This window comes from Neovison vison, chromosome X (assembly GCF_020171115.1).
Source record: "Neovison vison isolate M4711 chromosome X, ASM_NN_V1, whole genome shotgun sequence".
Classification (NCBI taxonomy): domain Eukaryota; kingdom Metazoa; phylum Chordata; class Mammalia; order Carnivora; family Mustelidae; genus Neogale; species Neogale vison.
In genome coordinates, this window is record NC_058105.1 from 86,691,939 (window position 1) to 86,712,722 (window position 20,784).

Here is a 20,784-nt window from a genome sequence, read left to right on the forward strand (position 1 = left end):
TTACAGTGTCAACCTCACAAATATTTGGGTCTGTGATCAATGTCTGTCTTTAATTGCAAGACAGTAAGCTCCATGAGGGCAGAGAAAACATGTCTGTTTTTATCTCCAGAATCTCAAACTATGCCAGTCTTATAGTGCCCCTTGTACATGGAATCCTACCTGTATCTGTTACCTCTGGGATTTTTTTTTCTTTTTACATTGCACACCTTATTTATTTATTTATTTATTTATTATGAACATATAATGTATTATTTACTTCAGGGGTACAGGTACCCTCTCTTCCATATCCACAACCATTCTCCTTCTCCTTAGCTATATCCTACCTAACATCCCTTCTTTCTTACTAAATAAACTTTGACTTTTATTATAGGTGACAACATTCTTAGCTGTAAACTTACATTTCCCAGACATCCTTGTAGATAGTGATGGCCATGTGTCAGTTCTGTCCTCTGGATGTAAGTGGAAATTGTTGGGTAAGATTTTTGGGAAAGTGCTGTATAAAGCAAACTAATTCTACTGACAAGGTATTTTGTCCTCTCCTCTTCCTTATCTTCCTACCCGAAGCAGACATGATGAATAAAATTGTATAGGGCATCCTGCAACCATGAGGCACCTGAAAGATGGGAGCCGCATGCTAACGGTAATGAAACAAAATATATATATATGTCTGGGCTCTGAGACACTGAAGAAATCATGGGGGACTTCAACCCACTAAATTTTAGATAAATAAAGATATCTCCTAATCATTTTTAAACAACTCATTTTCACTGAAGAAGGCATAGGGGACTTCACACTGAAGAAATCCTGGGGGACTTCAACCCACTGGATTTTAGATAAATAACAATATCTCCTAATCATTTTAAACAACTCATTTTCAGATTTGCCACCCACATACTTTTCCCACTCCTCAATGACATTCAAAACTGCAATTTTCCCATCATATGCTTTATTCAACAACCTCACTCAGACATTTGTGATATCCACACTCCAAATTATCATAACACTTTCTACTCCCCCTTATCACACATACCACGTCTCTCTGCTCCTAAAAGTGGATATGCTTCTCATATCCCCCGGCATTCCATATACATACAAACACTAACCCTATCACTTCTACTACGAATCTATCTTCTACTATAGCTTAAACTTTCCTCATTCCACCTACTGTCTACTTCCTCCTATGATTACTTGAAATACCCATCCACATTTTTACACATAATAATACCACTGTTTCATTGTGTCCTTTACCATTATCTCTCCCTCCTCACTTTCGCACATAACCACACACACACACACACACACACACACACACACAATTCTCATCTTCCACAGTATGACATACATCATGTCTATAACTACCATTATCACATATATTCTGATCTTGTCCTATCACTATCATTCACACTGAACCTCCTTCATTTTCAGTGATTTCAGACCATTCTCCCCCATTATTCACTGTCCCCAATGTCATGATTATCACATACCTTGCTTGTTCATATCACTCCCACTATCCTACTGTCACTCAATACTCTCCCACCTCTGCATCAAACACATGGCCCAGATCATCCAATTTTACACACGGTGCCCATCCCCTGAAATCCCATTTTCTTTTTTCCCTTTCCTTCTCTTCTCCGCACCCATACCCACACACTTCCCCAATATGAAGATATTACATGCACCCAGATAATACAGAGAAATTTCTCACCTGAAGCTTCATTTCAAAGCTCTAGTAAGTAGAGAAACATATCATGCTCAGAAGGTATAAAGGTACAATACTTAATGTTCCCATTTGGTAAATAGTTGTGAATGGATTCCTTTTGGTATATCTGCCTTTAAGAAGCATTTCTTCATGTTTTAGTACAGCATTTAGATGAGGTTTTTAAATACTTCACTGATGTGTCCATTTTTAATTATGGTCTATGCAGTTAAGCTCTTTGCACTATACTTAAAGACTTCCCAAAACATCCTAATAGCTTTTCTTGTTACAGCAAAACTGTGGTATTTTTGGTCCTGCAGAGACAGACAGCTTCAAGCAAATGGCAGCAATACTGAATATATCACTGAGCTGTGTTAGACGGAACACTTAATCTTTACTTCTCATATTTCCATGTGGAAGGACTTCAAGTAGACTAACACTCTTGCTTTTCTGACCACGGAAGAATGAATGAGTTATAAGACTAGTATGTTTGAAAGACATATCTGTATGTGCTTGGCTCATGCCCTTGCTCTCTGCTTTTCTCCCAGGGGTTTGTATGCCTATGGAGAACATGCATTCTGACTAGCTCCTTGCTATTCAATAAGGGGCCCACTTTTGGCCTGGAGTCTCTTGGTTTTTCAGCTGGGGTCCAGCATTAGGAAGTTCACACTAAAACTGCCTTCTCCAACCATCTGTATCAGTAATGAAGATGATATTTTGATCTCCATCTATCTGATTCCTGAATTTATATTTCAACTGGTCTGAACCTAAGCAGGGAAGACAAAGTGTTATTTATTAGTCTCTTAAAATTACCACACCATTGAAATCATGACAATTCTTTACTGGCTTTATTGTTTGAACACAAGTAAGTTTTTAAGTGAGATTTGATTTTGATTAGAACTTAAGACAAACACTTGGCAGCAACTAAGAATAAGTCTAAACAAGGAAACTGTATGTCACCACCCCTAAACTCCCAATTCCTCTAGATTAGGGAGTCCAGAATCTGAAGGAGTAGAGTTACCATTATACAGTAATAAGTACTACTTAAACAGGGTAGTGGGGAGTAGACACCAACCGGATTGATCTTCCTTGGCTATACTGTTAAGTCTTAGGATGGCAAAACCAAAAGAGCTCTGTCATGGAATGGGGTGGCAAACCTTTATATGGAATATTAGAAAGGGGTTCGGCCATTCATCCAGATTTACGGAAGCCTTATTAAAGGAAGATCAGTGTGAACCATTCCTTATAGGGTAAAAAACCTTTTAATAAAAAACTAGAATTTAGTCTGATAGGATGCTCTTGTTAAAAACTCTCTAAAATTTGGATCCAACAGTCATTTTAGTTCTCATTCTTTTTGCTAGTTAGCTTCATGCCAGCTTTGGAGCCCCTGCATACAAACTTAAATACTGTGTTTGTCTGCTCTCACTGAAAGACCACCATTTCAGAGAACAATTTGTGTCCAAGGTGACTAGACCCAAATATTGAAATTTTCAGTTCTACCCTGGAACAATCAGTGTTGTGAAGGAATGCCAACTGTTCTCTGGAAATACATCAGTGTAAGGATTAGAATTCATATGTGACCACTTTTGCAGAGGAACACTTTTCATACTTACACATAGTTGGTATTCTAGAGGTACTGACTCAAATGTGCCTTTTCCAATCTACATTGAAGCTAATAACAAACAAAATTATATCTCAGCAGTCAAAGAGAAATAAAATAAAACTGTTGGATAAAATTATGTGAAAACTTGACCAAAGAGTAATAAGCACAAGTAAGAAAAGTCAAGCTCAGCACATACTTATCAAAAATTTTCTGGAAGTTCAAAGCTTTAAAACGTTCCAATTAAATAATAAAATGAAAAATGATGGGTCACCAATAAGCTTTGAGTTACCGGACTAGAAATTTATAGAAATTTATACACAGCACTTTAATAATAATTACTATTATTATAAAGTAATAGAGTCAATGAAGGACAAGATACTTAGGAACATACCACGTGAATATGGATGGGTAGATAGGGGAGTTAAAGGAGAAAAGAGACATGGGCAAGAGAGGCCACATTAAATAAATGACAGAAGTTTTCAGGGCCCTCTGAACTCCAGACAAGACTGACTTACCTATCCGTTCACCCATCCATTTATTAATGTATGCTTATACAAGTCATTTAACCAATACATTTAATAAGGATCTATTATGTATCTGGCACTTTTCTAGGGACTTAAGATACATCAGTGAACAAAACAGACAAAAATCCCTGCCTTCATGGAGCTTCCATTTTAAGATACACTTAAGCATACCCTGATCAAAATTTCTGAATTCAAATAATAAAGAAAATATCCTATAAGCTTAAAGATAAAGAAAAAATTACCTACAATAGAAAAAATAAATTAGGTAGACATAGGACTTTCGTCCTAACACCAAACTTCATGATATCATTTGCTAATTTTCCCAGAAATGGCTTTATTAAATTTTCAGGGAAGGTGAAGTCAGTCTTCCGCCCAGAACCCGTTTTCAGACTAACAAGGGCAAATCACCCATTCCTCATGCAACAAGATTTGTGCTTGCTTTTCATTTTCTTTTCAAAATTAAACAGAATGTTGTTTGCAGTATCACCTGTAATGTACAGGTGATAAAACTATAAGAAAACCAGGGGGATTATTAATACAATAGCCAGTGTAGTGCTATCTCTAGGTGGAGACAGACAGGAGTGTGACCAGAAGGGCACATGGTGAGGGTGGGCACTAAGGTACCACCAATGTTCTTACTTGTCCTGGTTAGTGGGTTTACTGATATTATTTTATTTATATTATTTTAAATGTAAATAGCAATTCATTTAACAAATAATAAGTGCTTATCATGTACCAGGCATAATTATTCCTCAGGCAATGGGGACACAGAAATTAGATAAAAATCACTGTCCTTATGGAGCTTGCAAATTATAAAAAGAAATAATAAAAATTTCTAGAGCCTAAATATGAACTGAAGGAGTCTACCAAGTGTCCAGCACAACAGATGCCATAGTCACACATCATCACGAAATTTCGGAAATCAGTGATAAAGTGGAAATCCTAAAAGCTTCCAGGAATCAGGAATAGAAATAATTCAGACTGAAGCAGAAGAAAAGGCCCTAGGAAGGGGATTTCCAGAAAAAAAAAAATTTCTGGATACTCTGACTTACTTGGGAACATGTAGAAAAAAATAAGAATTGAAAGATCTGATGGAAAGGATAGGAATATATTAAAAAATGGAGGGTAGAGGGGGGGACAAGATGGCGGGGTACTAGGAAGAGGCGTCTTTTCAGCTGGTACCCCAAAGTGAGCTGATTACCTACCAAAGAACTCTGATCACCCATGAAATCAGCCTGAGATCAGAATTATACACGTCTGGATCTCTACAGGGGCAGAAGACGCCAGTGAGCAGGTAAAGCGGAATGGGAACAGCGGACTGATAAAGGAAGATAAACAAAAGGGGGAGGGAGCCACCAGAGGCGACCGGTGCGAAAGCAATACCCCGATACGAGCGAGAGTGCCCTGCGTCTGGGGACCAGCATTAACTCGGAGACTGGTTGAAAGCACTCCAAAAGAGCAAATGATCGTGGGGGCAAATTGTGGGAATCGGGGCGGCTAGGGACAGGGGCTTAAGTCCCCGGTCCCAGACGGCCTCCCCGGCGAGGAGGCAGAGAGAGTGCGGCTGAGAAACCGGCTCCTGGTCCCTAAGCCGCCAGCGCGCCCCAGAGCGCGTGGGTTCCGGCTCCTGTGAGGGGATGGGAGCTGTGCCGGTCTGCAGAACGCGTGCTAGCCCTACCACAAAGCTTGAGATGCGCACACACGTCGCTCCAGCTCTCCTAGGTTTCTAAGGCCCGGGGGCACTTCTTGACCCAGGCCATTGTTTCAAAGTCTAAGCCTCGCGCGCGAAACTCTTCCCCGGACAGAGGCGCTCAAAAGCCCAGCCTGCGGCTTACGGACCAGCGCCCCGTTCTCAGTGCCCCAGACGCGCGCCCGACACACAGCCGCCTCTGAAAAGAGGTGCGCGCAAGCCGGGCACTCTCAGCCCGGGCCGGCAGCAAATTCTCAGTGTGCGATCGCTGCTTGGAACCTCTCTGGCGGTCAGGAGCTCCCAGACAGCCACCACTGCCTTGGCTTTGGGGACGAGCGAAAGATCCTGCGCCCCCAGGGTCTTTAACTTGGAACCTGCACTGCCAGCGTCCAAGGGGGAATTTATTCAGCTTCTGCACCCAGACTGAGGCTTCTCTCTGAGACGGAGATCAGGAAGTGTTCCAGGGTGCACCTTGACTACACCAGAGTTGATACATCCAGCTACATCTGTTCAGTCTTCTCCCACCAAAATGACTAGGAGGAGGAATGCCCAACAGAAGAAAAATACAGAGGATGGACCTTCCGCAATAGAGCTAACGGCTATCAACATAGACAATATGTCGGAAAGAGAATTCAGGCTAACAATTATCCAGGCAATAGCTAGGTTGGAGAAAGCCATGGATGACCAAACAGAATTGATTAGGGCCGAACTGAAAGCGACCAGACAGGATGTTCACAATGTTAGGGCGGAGCTTAAAGCTACCAGGGAGGAGGTCCACAATGCTCTCAATGAGTTCCAATCCAATCTAAACTCTCTCAAAGCTAGGGTAACTGAGACCGAAGATAGAATTAGTGATCTGGAAGACAAACAGATAGAGAGAAAGGATCAGGAGGAAGCCTGGAACAAACAGCTTAGATCCCACGAAAGCAGAATTAGGGAAATAAGTGATGCCATGAAGCGTTCCAACGTCAGAATTATTCGAATTCCTGAAGGCGAGGAGAAAGAAAGAAGTCTAGAAGATGTCATGGAACAAGTCCTTCATGAAAACTTTCCGAATCTCGCGAATGAAACCAGCGTTCATGTACTAGAGGCTGAACGGTCTCCACCCAAGATTATACACTCCAAAAAAACATCACGACACCTGATAGTCAAAGTGAGAAATTATAATTGTAGGTATAATCTCTTGAAAGCTGCCAGGGCAAAGAGGCTCCTTACTTACAGAGGGAAGCCCATCAGAATAACGTCAGACCTGTCCACGGAGACCTGGCAAGCCAGAAGAGGCTGGCAAGATATATTCAGGGCACTAAATGAGAAGAATATGCAGCCAAGAATACTTTATCCAGCAAGACTGACATTCAAAATGGATGGAGAGATAAAGAGTTTCCAAGACCGGCAAGACTTAAAAGACTATGCAACCACCAAGCCGATACTGCAGGAAATATTAAGGGGGGTTCTATAAAAGAGGAAAAATCCCAAGAATAGCATTGAACAGAAATATAGAGACAGTCTACAGAAAGAAAGACTTCAAAGGTAACTCGATGTCAATAAAAACGTATCTATCAATAATCACTCTCAATGTGAATGGCCTAAATGCATCCATAAAACGGCACAGGGTTGCAGATCGGATAAAACGACAGGACCCATCCATATGCTGTCTACAAGAGACCCATTTTGAACCTAAAGATACACGCAGACTGAAAGTGAAGGGGTGGAGAAGCATCTTTCATGCCAATGGGACTCAAAAGAAGGCTGGGGTAGCGATTCTCATATCAGATAAAATAGACTTCAAACTAAAGACTGTAGTCAGAGATACAGAAGGACACTACATAATCCTTAAAGGGACTATCCACCAAGATGATCTAACAATTGTAAATATCTATGCTCCCAATATGGGAGCAGCCAATTACTTAAGAAAACTGTTAATCAAGATAAAGAGTCATATTGATATGAATACACTAATCGTAGGTGATCTTAACACGCCTCTTTCAGAATTAGACAGATCATCGAAACAGAAAATCAATAAAGAAACAAGAGCATTGAACGACGCATTGGACCAGATGGACCTCATAGATATATACAGAACATTCCACCCTAAAACAGCAGAATACTCATTCTTCTCAAGTGCACACGGAACCTTCTCCAGAATAGACCACATACTGGGTCACAAATCAGGACTCAGCCGATACCAAAAGACTGAGATTATTCCCTGCATATTCTCAGATCACAATGCTTTGAAACTGGAGCTCAATCACAAGGAAAAGTTCAGAAGGAACTCAAACACCTGAAGACCATCTTGCTTAAGAATGCTTGGATCAACCAGGAGATCAAAGAAGAACTGAAACAATTCATGGAAACCAATGAGAATGAAGACACTTCGGTCCAAAACATATGGGATACAGCAAAGGCGGTCCTAAGGGGAAAATATATAGCCATCCAAGCCTTGCTCAAAAATATTGAAAAATCCAGAACACACCAGCTGTCTCTACACCTTAAAGAACTGGAGGATCAACAACAAATCAAACCAACTCCACACATAAGAAGGGAAATCATCAAGATTAGAGCTGAGATCAATGAGGGAGAAACCAGAGATACAGTAGAACGTATCAATGAAACTAGAAGCTGGTTTTTTGAAAGAATCAATAAGATCGATAAGCCACTGGCTACACTAATCCAAAAGAAAAGAGAGAAATCCCAAATTCATAAAATTATGAATGAAAAGGGAGAGATCACAACTAACACCAAGGAAGTAGAAACAATCATCAGAAGTTATTACGGACAGTTATATGCCAATAAGCTTAGCAACCTAGATGAAATGGATGCATTCCTGGAAAAATATAAACTACCAAAATTGAACCAGGAAGAAATCGACAACCTGAATAGACCGATATCTAATAACGAGATTGAAGCAGTGATCAAAAATCTCCCAAAAAAACAAGAGCCCAGGACCTGACGGATTCCCTGGGGAATTCTACCAAACCTTCCAAGAAGAAATAACACCTATTCTCCTGAAGCTGTTTCAAAAAATTGAAGCAGAAGGAAAACTTCCAGACTCTTTCTATGAAGCCAGCATTACCCTGATCCCCAAACCAGGCAAGGACCATACCAAAAAGGAGAATTTCAGACCAATATCACTGATGAATATGGATGCTAAGATTCTCAACAAGATCCTAGCCAACAGGATCCAACAACACGTTAAAAAGATTATCCACCATGATCAGGTGGGATTCATCCCTGGGCTACAAGGATGGTTCAACATTCGCAAATCAATCAATGTGATACAACAAATTAATATGAGAAGAGAGAAGAACCACATGGTCCTCTCAATTGATGCAGAAAAAGCATTTGACAAAATCCAACATCCGTTCCTGATTAAAACGCTTCAAAGTATAGGGATAGAGGGAACATTCCTGAACCTCATCAAATCTATCTATGAAAGACCCACAGCAAATATCATCCTCAATGGGAAAAAGCTTGCAGCCTTCCCGTTGAGATCAGGAACAAGACAAGGATGCCCACTTTCACCACTCTTGTTCAACATAGTATTAGAAGTCCTAGCAACAGCAATCAGACAACAGAGAGAAATAAAAGGTATCCAAATTGGTAATGAAGAAGTCAAACTCTCTCTCTTCGCAGATGACATGATTCTTTATATGGAAAACCCAAAAGACTCCACCCCCAAACTACTAGAACTCATACAGCAATTCAGCAGCGTGGCAGGATACAAAGTCAATGTGCAGAAATCAGTGGCTTTCTTATACACTAACAATGAAAATACAGAAAGGGAAATTAGAGAATCGATTCCATTTACTATAGCACCAAGAACCATAAGATACCTGGGAATAAACCTAACTAAAGAGGTAAAGGATCTGTACTTGAGGAACTATAGAACACTCATGAAAGAAATTGAAGAAGACACAAATAGATGGAAGACCATTCCATGCTCTTGGATCGGAAGAATAAACATTGTTAAAATGTCTATACTGCCTAGAGCAATCTATACTTTTAATGCCATTCCGATCAAAATTCCACCGGCATTCTTCAAAGAGCTGGAGCAAATAATCCTAAAATTTGTATGGAATCAGAAGAGACCCCGAATCGCTAAGGAAATGTTGAAAAACAAAAATAAAGCTGGCGGCATCACCTTACCTGATTTCAAGCTTTATTACAAAGCTGTGATCACCAAGACAGCATGGTACTGGCATAAAAACAGACACATAGACCAGTGGAACAGAGTAGAGAGCCCTGATATGGACCCTCAACTCTATGGTCAATTAATCTTCGACAAAACAGGAAAAAATATACAGTGGAAAAAAGACAGTCTCTTCAATAAATGGCGCTGGGAAAACTGGACAGCTATATGTAGAAGAATGTAACTCGACCATTCTCTTACACCGTACACAAAGATCAACTCAAAATGGATAAAAGACCTCAACGTGAGACAGGAATCTATCAGAATCTTAGAGGAGAACATAGGCAGTAATCTCTTCGATATCAGCCACAGCAACTTCTTTCAAGATACGTCTCCAAAGGCAAAGGAAACAAAAGCGAAAATAAACTTCTGGGACTTCATCAAAATCAAAAGCTTCTGCACAGCAAAGGAAACAGTCAAAAAAACAAAGAGGCAACCCACGGAATGGGAGAAGATATTTGCAAATGACAGTACAGACAAAAGGTTGATATCCAGGATCTATAATGAACTCCTCAAACTCAACCCACACGAAACAGACAAACACATCAAAAAATGGGCAGAAGATATGAACAGACACTTCTCCAATCAAGAAATACAAATGGCTATCAGACACATGAAAAAATGCTCATCATCATTAGCCCTCAGGGAGATTCAAATTAAAACCACATTGAGATATCACCTTACACCATTTAGAATGGCCAAAATTAACAAAACAGGAAACAACATGTGTTGGAGAGGATGTGGAGAAAGGGGAACCCTCTTACACTGTTGGTGGGAATGCAAGTTGGTGCAGCCTCTTTGGAGAACAGTGTGGAGATTCCTCAAGAAATTAAAAATAGAGCTTCCCTACGACCCTGCAATTGCACTCCTGGGTATTTACCCCAAAGACACAGATGTCGTGAAAAGAAGGGCCATCTGTACCCCAATGTTTATAGCAGCAATGGCCACAGTCGCCAAACTATGGAAAGAACCAAGATGCCCTTCAACGGATGAATGGATAAGGAAGATGTGGTCCATATACACTATGGAGTATTATGCCTCCATCAGAAAGGACGAATATCCAACTTTTGTAGCAACATGGACGGGACTGGAAGAGATTATGCTGAGTGAAATAAGTCAAGCAGAGAGAGTCAATTATCATATGGTTTCACTCATTTGTGGAGCATAACCAATAGCATGGAGGACAAGGGGCGTTAGAGAGTAGTAGGGAATTTGGGTAAATTGGAAGGGGAAGTGAACCATGAGAGACTATGGACTCTTAAAAACAGTCTGAGGGGTTTGAAGTGGCGGGGGGGTGGGAGGTTGGGGTACCAGGTGGTGGGTATTATAGAGGGCACAGCTTGCATGGAGCACTGGGTGTGGTGAAAAAATAACGAATACTGTTTTTCTGAAAATAAATAAATTGGGAAAAAAATAAAATAAAATAAATAAAATAAAAAGCAAAAAAAAAACAAAACAAAAAAAAATGGAGGGTAAAAGCAATTATTATCTCTAGAAATGACAAAAAGGTATACAAGAGAAATGTAACCACAATTAACTACTCATCTCTTTAGTAGTTTGCCCAATGTTAATAAACATTATCATTAAGCAAAATATATGCTATAATTATATTAAAGGGATGGAGAAGAAAAATGGTAGAGAGTTTAATTTTTATCTACTATAAATGGGCAATCAGCAGCTAATACCTGAAATAATGCAATATACAGGCATATTTTGTTTTATTTTACTTCACTTTATAAAGCTTCATAGATAGCTACATTTTTAAAAAAGATTTTATTTATTTATTTGGGATAGAGATAGCAAGAGCAAGTGAGCGAGAGAGAGAGAGAGAGAACGGGGAGAGGGGCAAGAGGGGCAGAGGGAGAAGGAGAAGCAGGCTCTCCAGTCAGCAGGGAGCCCAACGTGGGGCTGAATCCCTGGACTCTGAGATCATGACCTGAGCCAAAAAAACCACTTAACCAACTGAGCCATCCAGGTGCCCCAGATTGTTGCACCTTTTTTTTTTTTTTTTTTAACAAATTGAAGATTTGTGGCAGCTCTGCATTGAGCAAATCTATTGGTACCAATTTTCCAACAGCATTTGCTCATTTTGTGTCTCTGTGCTACATTTTGGTAATTCTCACAGTATTTTATATTTTTTTAGTATTATATTTGTTATGGTGATCTGTGATCAGTGATTACAACTCACTGAAAGCTCAGATGATATGATGGTCATCATTTTTTAGCAATAAAGTATTTTTCAATTAAGGGCTGTATGTTGCTTTTTTAGACATAATGTTACTGTACACTTAAGGGACTACAGTATAGTGTAAACACAAATTTTATATGCAAAACCAAAAAAATTCATTTGACTTACTTTATTGCAATATTCACTATTGCAGTTGTCTGGAACTGAACCCAGAGTATCTCCAAGCTATGCCAGTATAGCCATATTATTCAGCATTACTGAGATAAAAACCAAAAGAAATGGCCAATGTATTTCAAAGCAGGCTACTTCAGGTATTTGAGCCTGGTGGGTGGTAAAGGTGAAGGTAAACAATACTATTTTTTGTTACTATTTGGTTTTTAAGCCATATATAGGTCTTACTATAATAAATAATATATATTATGTTATTATAATATATATATATATATATATATAATAAAAATACAAAATAAAATGTTTTAGTTACGACTGGAGCCATTTAATTATAAAGGAAAGAGATGTGATGAGACCTGGGAATTGCTGAAATTAATATGGCCAACAGAATAGATCAAAAGAGGTAGGGTACACGTAAATGTAGAAACTGAGGGGCCCCCAATGTTTGCTTTTTATTCTTTTGCAACTCTTTCATAAGGAGGTGCTCCAAATTGCTCTTAAATTGTTAAAGAGAAGTTTTACACTTGAGAAGTGACTGCCAGAGGGCTTGGTAGCCCCAGTCTTACAGGTAGCGTGTGACTGGGAATTTGGGGTCCAAATCAGTCAGGAACCAGGGAACCTAGAGACTAAAAACAGGAAAGGGAAGATTTATTCTGGGAAAGAAGCTTGGACCACCACAAGAGGGCACAACTAGAATGTAATAGTTCCTCTGGTCCCCCTCCTACTTTTCCTGCATCTCTTTCTCAGCTTGCTTTTGCCCTCCCTTAAAATGCTTGTTTCAGGGATTCTGCCCTGCTCTCCTGCGCGCGCCTTTTTTGTTTTTTAAGATTATTTACCTATCTATTTGACAGAGAGAGACCACAAGTAGGCAGAGAGGCAGGCAGAGAGAGAGAGAGGAGGAAGCAGGCTCCCCGCTGAGCAGAGAGCCCGATGCGGGACTCGATCCCAGGACCCTGAGATCATGACCCGAGCCGAAGGCAGCGGCTTAACCCACTGAGCCACCCAGGCGCCCCTGTGCTCACCTTTTATTCCCTCACTCCATACACTCCCCTGGAGCAGTCCCATTCATACCTTAAAACCACCACCTCTATGCTTAATAACTTCCAAATCAATCTATAATCTTACTTCCTTAATGGCAGCTTAATCAATTCCTGACTACCTACTGGATAATTCCTCTTGGACATCTGAAGGTGCTTGAGACTTTGCATGTTCAATACTGAACTCATCATCCTCCCGCCACACACCCCCCACCCCCCCGCCAAATCCACTCTCCATTCTAAGCCATGCAGCTCATGGAATGGCGCTTTTTTTTTTTTTTTAAGGATTTATTTGAGAGAGAGAGTGAACACAGTAGTGGGAGAAGGAGGGGCAGAGGGAGAGGGAGAAGCAGACTCCCCATGGTCAGGTAGCCCAATGCAGGGCTCAATCCCAGAAACCTGGGATCATGACCTGAACGGAAGGCAGATGATTAACGGACAGAGCCACCCAGACACCCCCCTGCCCCATGGGATGGCTTTTACATCTCAACCACCTATGGCATAAAGAAAATGGAGGACCACACTAGATTTGTTCTTCTCCACTGGCTCTCACCCTCTGCCCCATATTCAGTCAGTGACTGAGTTCTTAATTTCTCACATGTATGTATTCTCATTTCCTTCCCACTGCCTTAACTCGGGTTTTAACAACTCTACTCTTCTGTAATAGCCTCTGAATTGGTCTTCCTGTACCCCATTCTGCTTTTCCAGTCTATCCATTATACTCTCATTGACTAGATAGTTCTAAAATGCAAATCTGATCCTGTTAATCCTGTGATTAAAATCTCCAAATATCTCCCCACTGTTATTTGTTTAGCACTCAAGGCTCTCCCTGATCTAACCAGTCTCCTTTTCATCACACCCTCTCTCACTCTCTATGTTCCAACTACACTTAGCTTCTTAAATATACCATAAACATACTGTAAACACAGAGTTATTTCAAATGATGTATCTTTGCTCATACCACCACTGCTTGGAATGACTGACCCTCTGTTATTCCTTAGCCCCAGCAGTTAACACTGGTAACATCTACACACCTTCATTATTTAACTTAAGCATTAATTTCTTTCTGTAACCCTCTCCCACTCACTGAAATTAACTATTTTCACCTTTGTGTCTCTAATGTACTCTATATGTATTTTTTTTTTGTCAAACATGTGTAAGAGTCTGCTGTGTATATTTGTTTACATGTCTCTTCTACTAGTATTAGCTCCTTTGGGAGCAGAGAAGCGTGTCTTACATCTCTACTCAAAGTATCTATCACAGTGCCTGGTATAGAGAAGATGTTTAACAAATGTTTCTGAATGACTAAGAATCATCATGAGGATATAATATATGAGGCCAGTCTGACACCAAACTCACATCTATGGCAGACATTAGTAATCATCCCCAATATTGTTTCCCTGGACCTCAGACTCGTTCTCAAGACAGCATACTATGAAAACCTATTTCAATCAGTTGGAATTGGCATGACATATACAATTTATTTCTTCTCCTAGAGCATGGGCTGCCACAATGATGTGCCTCAATAATTATCAGAGTTGATCTAAGAGAATTAATATGGGATTAGGCAGAGTATCTCCTGAACAACATTTGCAACAGTAAGACTACAGCAATGGCACATGTAACAAAGGAATGTTGTAACAAAAATCAGCATTGTGAGGTAAATTCTGTTCATGTGCATCCAGCACTGCCCATTGGAGAGACATCTTGTTATCAGAGAAGACAAAATCCCATATATTGACATTCTGATTTATACTTCAGTTTTGTCAATTCATTCAGAAAATATTCATCTCTAAGGATCAGAAATCTGGTAACAAGCAAAGTGCTATACCTGAAAGACCAGGTAACAGGCCTATCACACTTGGAGAAACAATGGATCAATTTATCACCTTCATTTCTTCTGCATCCAGACCCCCTGGAAAAGAACAGTAAAGACTAAAAAAACCTTTTTCTCAAGTGAAAAACAACCTACTGGAGCATTTTTTCCAAATCCCAAAAATCTCACTCTAATATCACTCACACTGATTTTTGAGCGCTAGAAAATTGAATATTCCTATGGCAATTTCAAGTAGTGGTTCCTCTGAATACTGGGTAACAAACAAGCAACCTTTATCTATACCCACTCAAGAAAATCATAGCATATACCCTAGTTTCCTTATTTCTTATGGACTAGATTCTGTTTATTTTGGCTCATCTAGTTATAATTCTTAAAATGACCTGGCTCTGTTTCTAAAGCTCCTGGTACATCTGTCTGTCTTCCATTCCTACTCAGTCTTTCTTAGAATTGGACAGCTCTCCCTTACTTCCTGATGATGAAGCTGTCCTAGTTAATCTCAGAGTCTGTGCTCTCTACACTACGCCAAATTGCGTAAACCATGAGAAGTGGTTACAGGATGGACATATGAGAACCGAATTTTGTTATGAGTGAAATCCTCTAAAATTAGAGGTAATCCCTATTCAAAGGGAGTTAGGGAACTCTTAGTCCATTTTATGGAGCCCAATGTGGAATTTCTGGGACCATCTACCAGATTCTAAAACTGACTTAAGGGCTTCCAAAACTCACTGCACTAAAGAGTGAATTCCAATTTCCAGAATTAATCCCTTAATGATGAATAAAGGCTAACACATCTCTGAAAATATACACATCGCCATTACAAACCCCTAACAATTAAATTATGTAGGATTCAAATCCTGGCTCTTCCAGTGATAGCTATGTGACCTTAGGAAAATTCTTCCATCTCATTTCTTCAGTTTCTTCACATGTAAAACAAGAATAAGAATTCCTATATCAAATGCTTGTTGGAAGAGCTAAATGATTAAACAAACTACATAACGTTCTTACACTGCTTGGCACATGGTAGGTGTATAATTATATGGAACGAGTGTATTTTAATCAACTTTTATTATGAATCTTTTTTTTTCATTTCTACCACAATCTGATTTTCTAACAAAGACCTTCCCACATCATTACATCAGTAAGATACCTGTACTGTCTAATGCTGAATACAATTATACTTCAAACTGAAGGCCATTTCAGAATGCATGGGTGGCTCAAGTCATGATCGCAGCAGCGTCCAGAGATGGAGCCCTGCATCAGGCTATCTGCTCAATGGGGATTCTGCTTCTCTCTCTGCCTCTCCCCCTGTCTGTATTCTCATTCTCTCTCCAATAAATAAATAAAATCTTTCAAATAAAACTGAAGGCCTTTCTACATTCACTATACCTGAAAGATTGTTCTCCACTATGGACCCACCAAAAACTAAATCCTGCTGAAAGCATACTCACATTTTTTATAAACACAGAAGATCCCGTCCTTATGAATTACTTGACGATAGATAAAACAGCCTCTAAATGAAGGCTTATTCATTACAGGTACAGTTTCCTCCACAATGAATTGACAGATGATAAACAAGGATCTTCGTCTATCTCCATTTTAAGTTTTCTGATGTTCCATAAGGACTGATTATCACCAAAATCCCTTCCCCACATTTAGTACACACCATAAGGTTTCTCTGCACTGTCAATTCTTTCATACTTAGCAAGGTTTGAGCTGGATCTGCAAGTCTTCCCAAAGGCATTGCAAACATAGAGCTCTCCTCCCCTATGAGCCCTCTTACATTAAAAGAAAAGTCTGGGATTGCCTGGGTGGTTCAGTTGGTTAAATGTCTGCCTTCAACTCAGGTCACGATCCTAGGGTACTAGGATCAAGCCCTGCATCAGGCTCCCTGCTCAGCAGAGAGCCTGCTTCTCTCTCTCCTTTTGCTGCTCCCCCTGCTTGTTCTCTCACCCCCACTCCACCGCATCTCTGTCAAATAAATAAATAAAATCTTTTTTAAAAAGTAAAAATTAAAAAAAAAGTTTTTTAAGTCTGAGCTTGTCGTCAAGTCTTTCCCATAGTCAATACATTCAAAGAGTTTCTCCCTGCATTTTCATATGATTGAAAAAGCTTGATTACCCACTGTAATTTCTCTCACACTGGGAAAGTTTTCCTACCCTATGAAATCTCCGGTGTTGAAAGAGAATTAAATTCGGCCTGAGGACTCCTCATGTTTTCATAGCCATATGAATTAATAAATTCTCAGGTGTGAATCCTCAGATGTCAAATAAACTCAGCATCATGACAAAAAATTTCTATATTCATTACCTTCACACGGTTTCTCTCTACTATGAGTACTCTGAGGCATCAACCTTGAACACCAACAAAAGGCTTTTAGACATTAATCATACATGTAGGGTTTCTCCCCACTGGAAATTTTCTAGTGTCTCACAAATTCTAAAACCTTCGCAGAGTTATGGTCCTATAAACCATACCTCTGTTACCCAGTTACTCCATCCCTGGGCAATGGACATTAAGGAGGGCATGTGATGCAATGAGCATGGGTACTATATAAGACTTATAAATCACTAAACTCTACCTCAGCCCTACCACAAAACTTGAGATACGCGCGCATGTCCCTCATGCTCCCCTGAGTTACAAAGGCCCGGCCGGCGCACTTTGACCCGCGCCATTGTTTCAAAGCCTAAGCTGCGCTCCCGAAACTCTTCCCCTGACAGAGGTGCGCAAAAGCCCAGCCGGGGGCTACGGACCAGCGCCCCGTTCTCAGGGCCTGAGACGCGCGCCCGACTCATAGCCCCCTCTGAAAAGAGGTGCGCGCAAGCCGGGCACTCCCTGCCCCGGCCAGGGGCAAAATCTCAGTGTGCGATTGCTGCTTGGAACCTCTCTGGCCGTCAGGAGCTCCCAGATAGCCACCACTGCCTTGGCTTTGGGTACAAGCAAAAGATCCTGCGCCCCCAGGGCCTGCAACTTGGAACCTGCTCTGCCAGCGGCCAAGGGGGAACTTATTCAGCTTCTGCACCAAGACTGAGGCTTCTCTCTGAGACGGAGATCAGGGTGCGGTTTGATTTCCTCTAATACTACAAAAACCATCAAAGGCGGTCAAGGTGAGAGAAAAAAAAGTGAAAAAGCATAAAAACCGCCAGAGAACAAAAGCCTGAAAAAAAGCCAGTTTCCTCAGAGCCCACCCCCTTGAGGGGGGCAGGAGGGCTTAACTCAGGAAACATCATTGACTGACAACCCACATGGCAGGCCCTCCCCCAGAAAACAAACCAAGAAAGGAAAAAAAAAAAAAAAAGGACTACAAGAGAACAACCACTACTTCATAGGAAAACCTGTATTGTTCACTTGTTCCCACTATTCCGGTTCATATATATATATATTTTTTAGACATAGGTAATTTTTTTAAACATATTTACCATCACAACGAGTTGTACAGTACATCAAATCCCATAATACCTTTCTAACCTGAACTTTTTGATACATATACCTATGTTTTTCTTTTGCATTTTTATTTTTTGAATTCCTTTTTTAAAATTTTAGTTTAGTTTAGTCTAGTTTATTACTTTTTATTTTTATCCTTTGATATTCATATAGAGTTAAACTTCAAAGTAATCCCCTTTCCCCAATCAATACTACTCCTATAGGTAAACCAATTTTTAATCCCCTTTATCTTAGGAAAGTTGAGTCCTTTAACAAAGATATCAAGATACATCCAGGAAGAATCAAAACAACCTTCCTCGCACACACTGAGAATTTATAAGAACTCTCCCATCTTCTTCCACCACTGTTTCTGTATTTTTTGTGTCCTGACAGCATATAAATTTTACACTTGTGGTTCTTTTTAACGAGGTACTTTCTTTATATGCATATATATATTTTTTTCTCTTCTCATATACTTGTATCAGTCATTTTATCTCTTTTTCTTTGTCTACTTCATAAATCTTGCCTTGGGGTCCATCTGGGCAGAACTTTCTTTTTTTCATCTTCCCTTTCTTTCCTGTCTCTCTCTCTCTCTCTCCTTTTTTCTTTTTCTTTTTCTTCTTTTCTTTTTTTTTCTTTTACTTTTTCTTTCCATTTGTCTCTTGTTTGGGTGGAGAATCCTGATTGCTCAGAAGTGTTCCAGGGAGCACCTTGACTGCACTAGAGTTGATACATCCGGCTACATCTGTTCAGGCATCTCCCACCAAAATGACTAGGAGGAGGGATGCCCAACAGAAGAAAAATACAGAGGATGGACCTTCTGCAACAGAGCTAAAGGCTATCAACATACACAATATGTCGAAGAGAGAATTCAGGCTAACAATTATCCAGGCAATAGCTAGGTTGGAGAAAGCCATGGATGACCAAACAGAATTGATTAGGGCCGAACTGAAAGCAACCAGACTGGATGTTCACAATGTTAGGGCGGAGCTTAAAGCTACCAGGAAGGAGGTTCACAATGCTCTCAATGAGTTCCAATCTAATCTAAACTCTCTCAAAGCTAGGGTAACTGAGACAGAAGATAGAATTAGTGATCTGGAAGACAAACAGATAGAGAGAAAGGATCAGAAGGAAGCCTGGAACAAACAGCTTAGATCCCACGAAAGCAGAATCAGGGAAATAAATGATGCCATGAAGCGTTCCAACGTCAGAATTTTTGGAATCCCTGAAGGGGAGGAGAAAGAAAGAAGTCTAGAAGATATAGTGGAACAAGTCCTTCATGAAAATTTTCCGAATCTCGCGAATGAAACCAGCGTTCACGTACTAGAGGCTGAACGGTCTCCACCCAAGATTATAAATTCCAAAAAAACATAACGACACCTGATAGTCAAATTGAGGAATTATAATTGTAGGTATAATCTCTTGAAAGCCGCCAGGGCAAAGAGGCTCCTTACTTACAGAGGGAAGCCCATCAGAATAACGTCAGACCTGTCCACAGACACCTGGCAAGACAGAAACGGCTGGCAAGATATATTCAGGGCACTAAATGAGAAGAACATGCAGCCAAGAATACTTTATCCAGCAAGACTGACATTCAAAATGGATGGAGAGATAAAGAGTTTTCAAGACTGGCAAGGCTTAAAAGACTATGCAACCACCAAGCCGACACTGCAGGAAATATTAAGGGGGGTTCTATAAAAGAGGAAAAATCCCAAGAATAGCATTGAACAGAAATAAAGAGAGCGTCTACAGAAAGGAAAACTTCAAAGGTAACTGATGGCAATAAAAACGTATTTATCAATAATCACTCTCAATGTAAATGGCCTAAATGCACCCATAAAACGGCACAGGGTTGCAGATTGGATAAAACGACAGGACCCATCCATATGTTCTCTAAAAGAGACCCATTTGGAACCTAAAGATACACGCAGACTGAAAGTGAAGGGATGGAGAAGCATCTTTCATGCCAATGGGACTCAAAAGAAGGCTGGGGTAGCAATTCTCATATCAGATAAATTGGACTTCAAATTAAAGACTGTAGTCAGAGATACAGAAGGACACTACATAATCCTTGAAGGGACTATCTACCAAGATGACCTAACAATTGTAAATATCTATGCTCCAATATGGGAGCAGCCAATTACTTAAGAAAACTGTTAAACAAGATAAAGAGTCATATTGATATGAATACACTAATCGTAGGAGATCTTAACACGCCTCTTTCAGAATTAGATAGATCATCGAAGCAGAAAATTAATAAAGAAACAAGAGCATTAAATGACACATTGGACCAGATGGACCTCATAGATATATACAGAACATTCCACCCTAAAACAACAGAATAATCATTCTTCTCAGGTGCACACGGAACCTTCTCCAGAATAAACCACATACTGGGTCATAAATCAGGACTCAACCGATACCAAAAG

At 40.2% G+C, this 20,784-nt stretch overlaps 1 protein-coding gene across 6 annotated transcripts in view; it reads right to left on the reverse strand.

The window, feature by feature from the left end:
* MAGED1 (MAGE family member D1) overlaps window positions 1-20,784 on the reverse strand; it is a 72,144-nt gene that overhangs the window by 24,541 nt on the left and 26,819 nt on the right. The window contains exon 1 of one of the 6 annotated variants that reach the window (XM_044235913.1): window positions 14,930-14,982. The exons of the other annotated variants lie outside the window; for them this stretch is intronic. The gene's annotated coding sequence lies outside the window, so the exon portion shown is untranslated. Of the gene's footprint in view, window positions 1-14,929; window positions 14,983-20,784 lie in introns of those variants that run through there. 6 annotated transcript variants of the gene reach the window in all.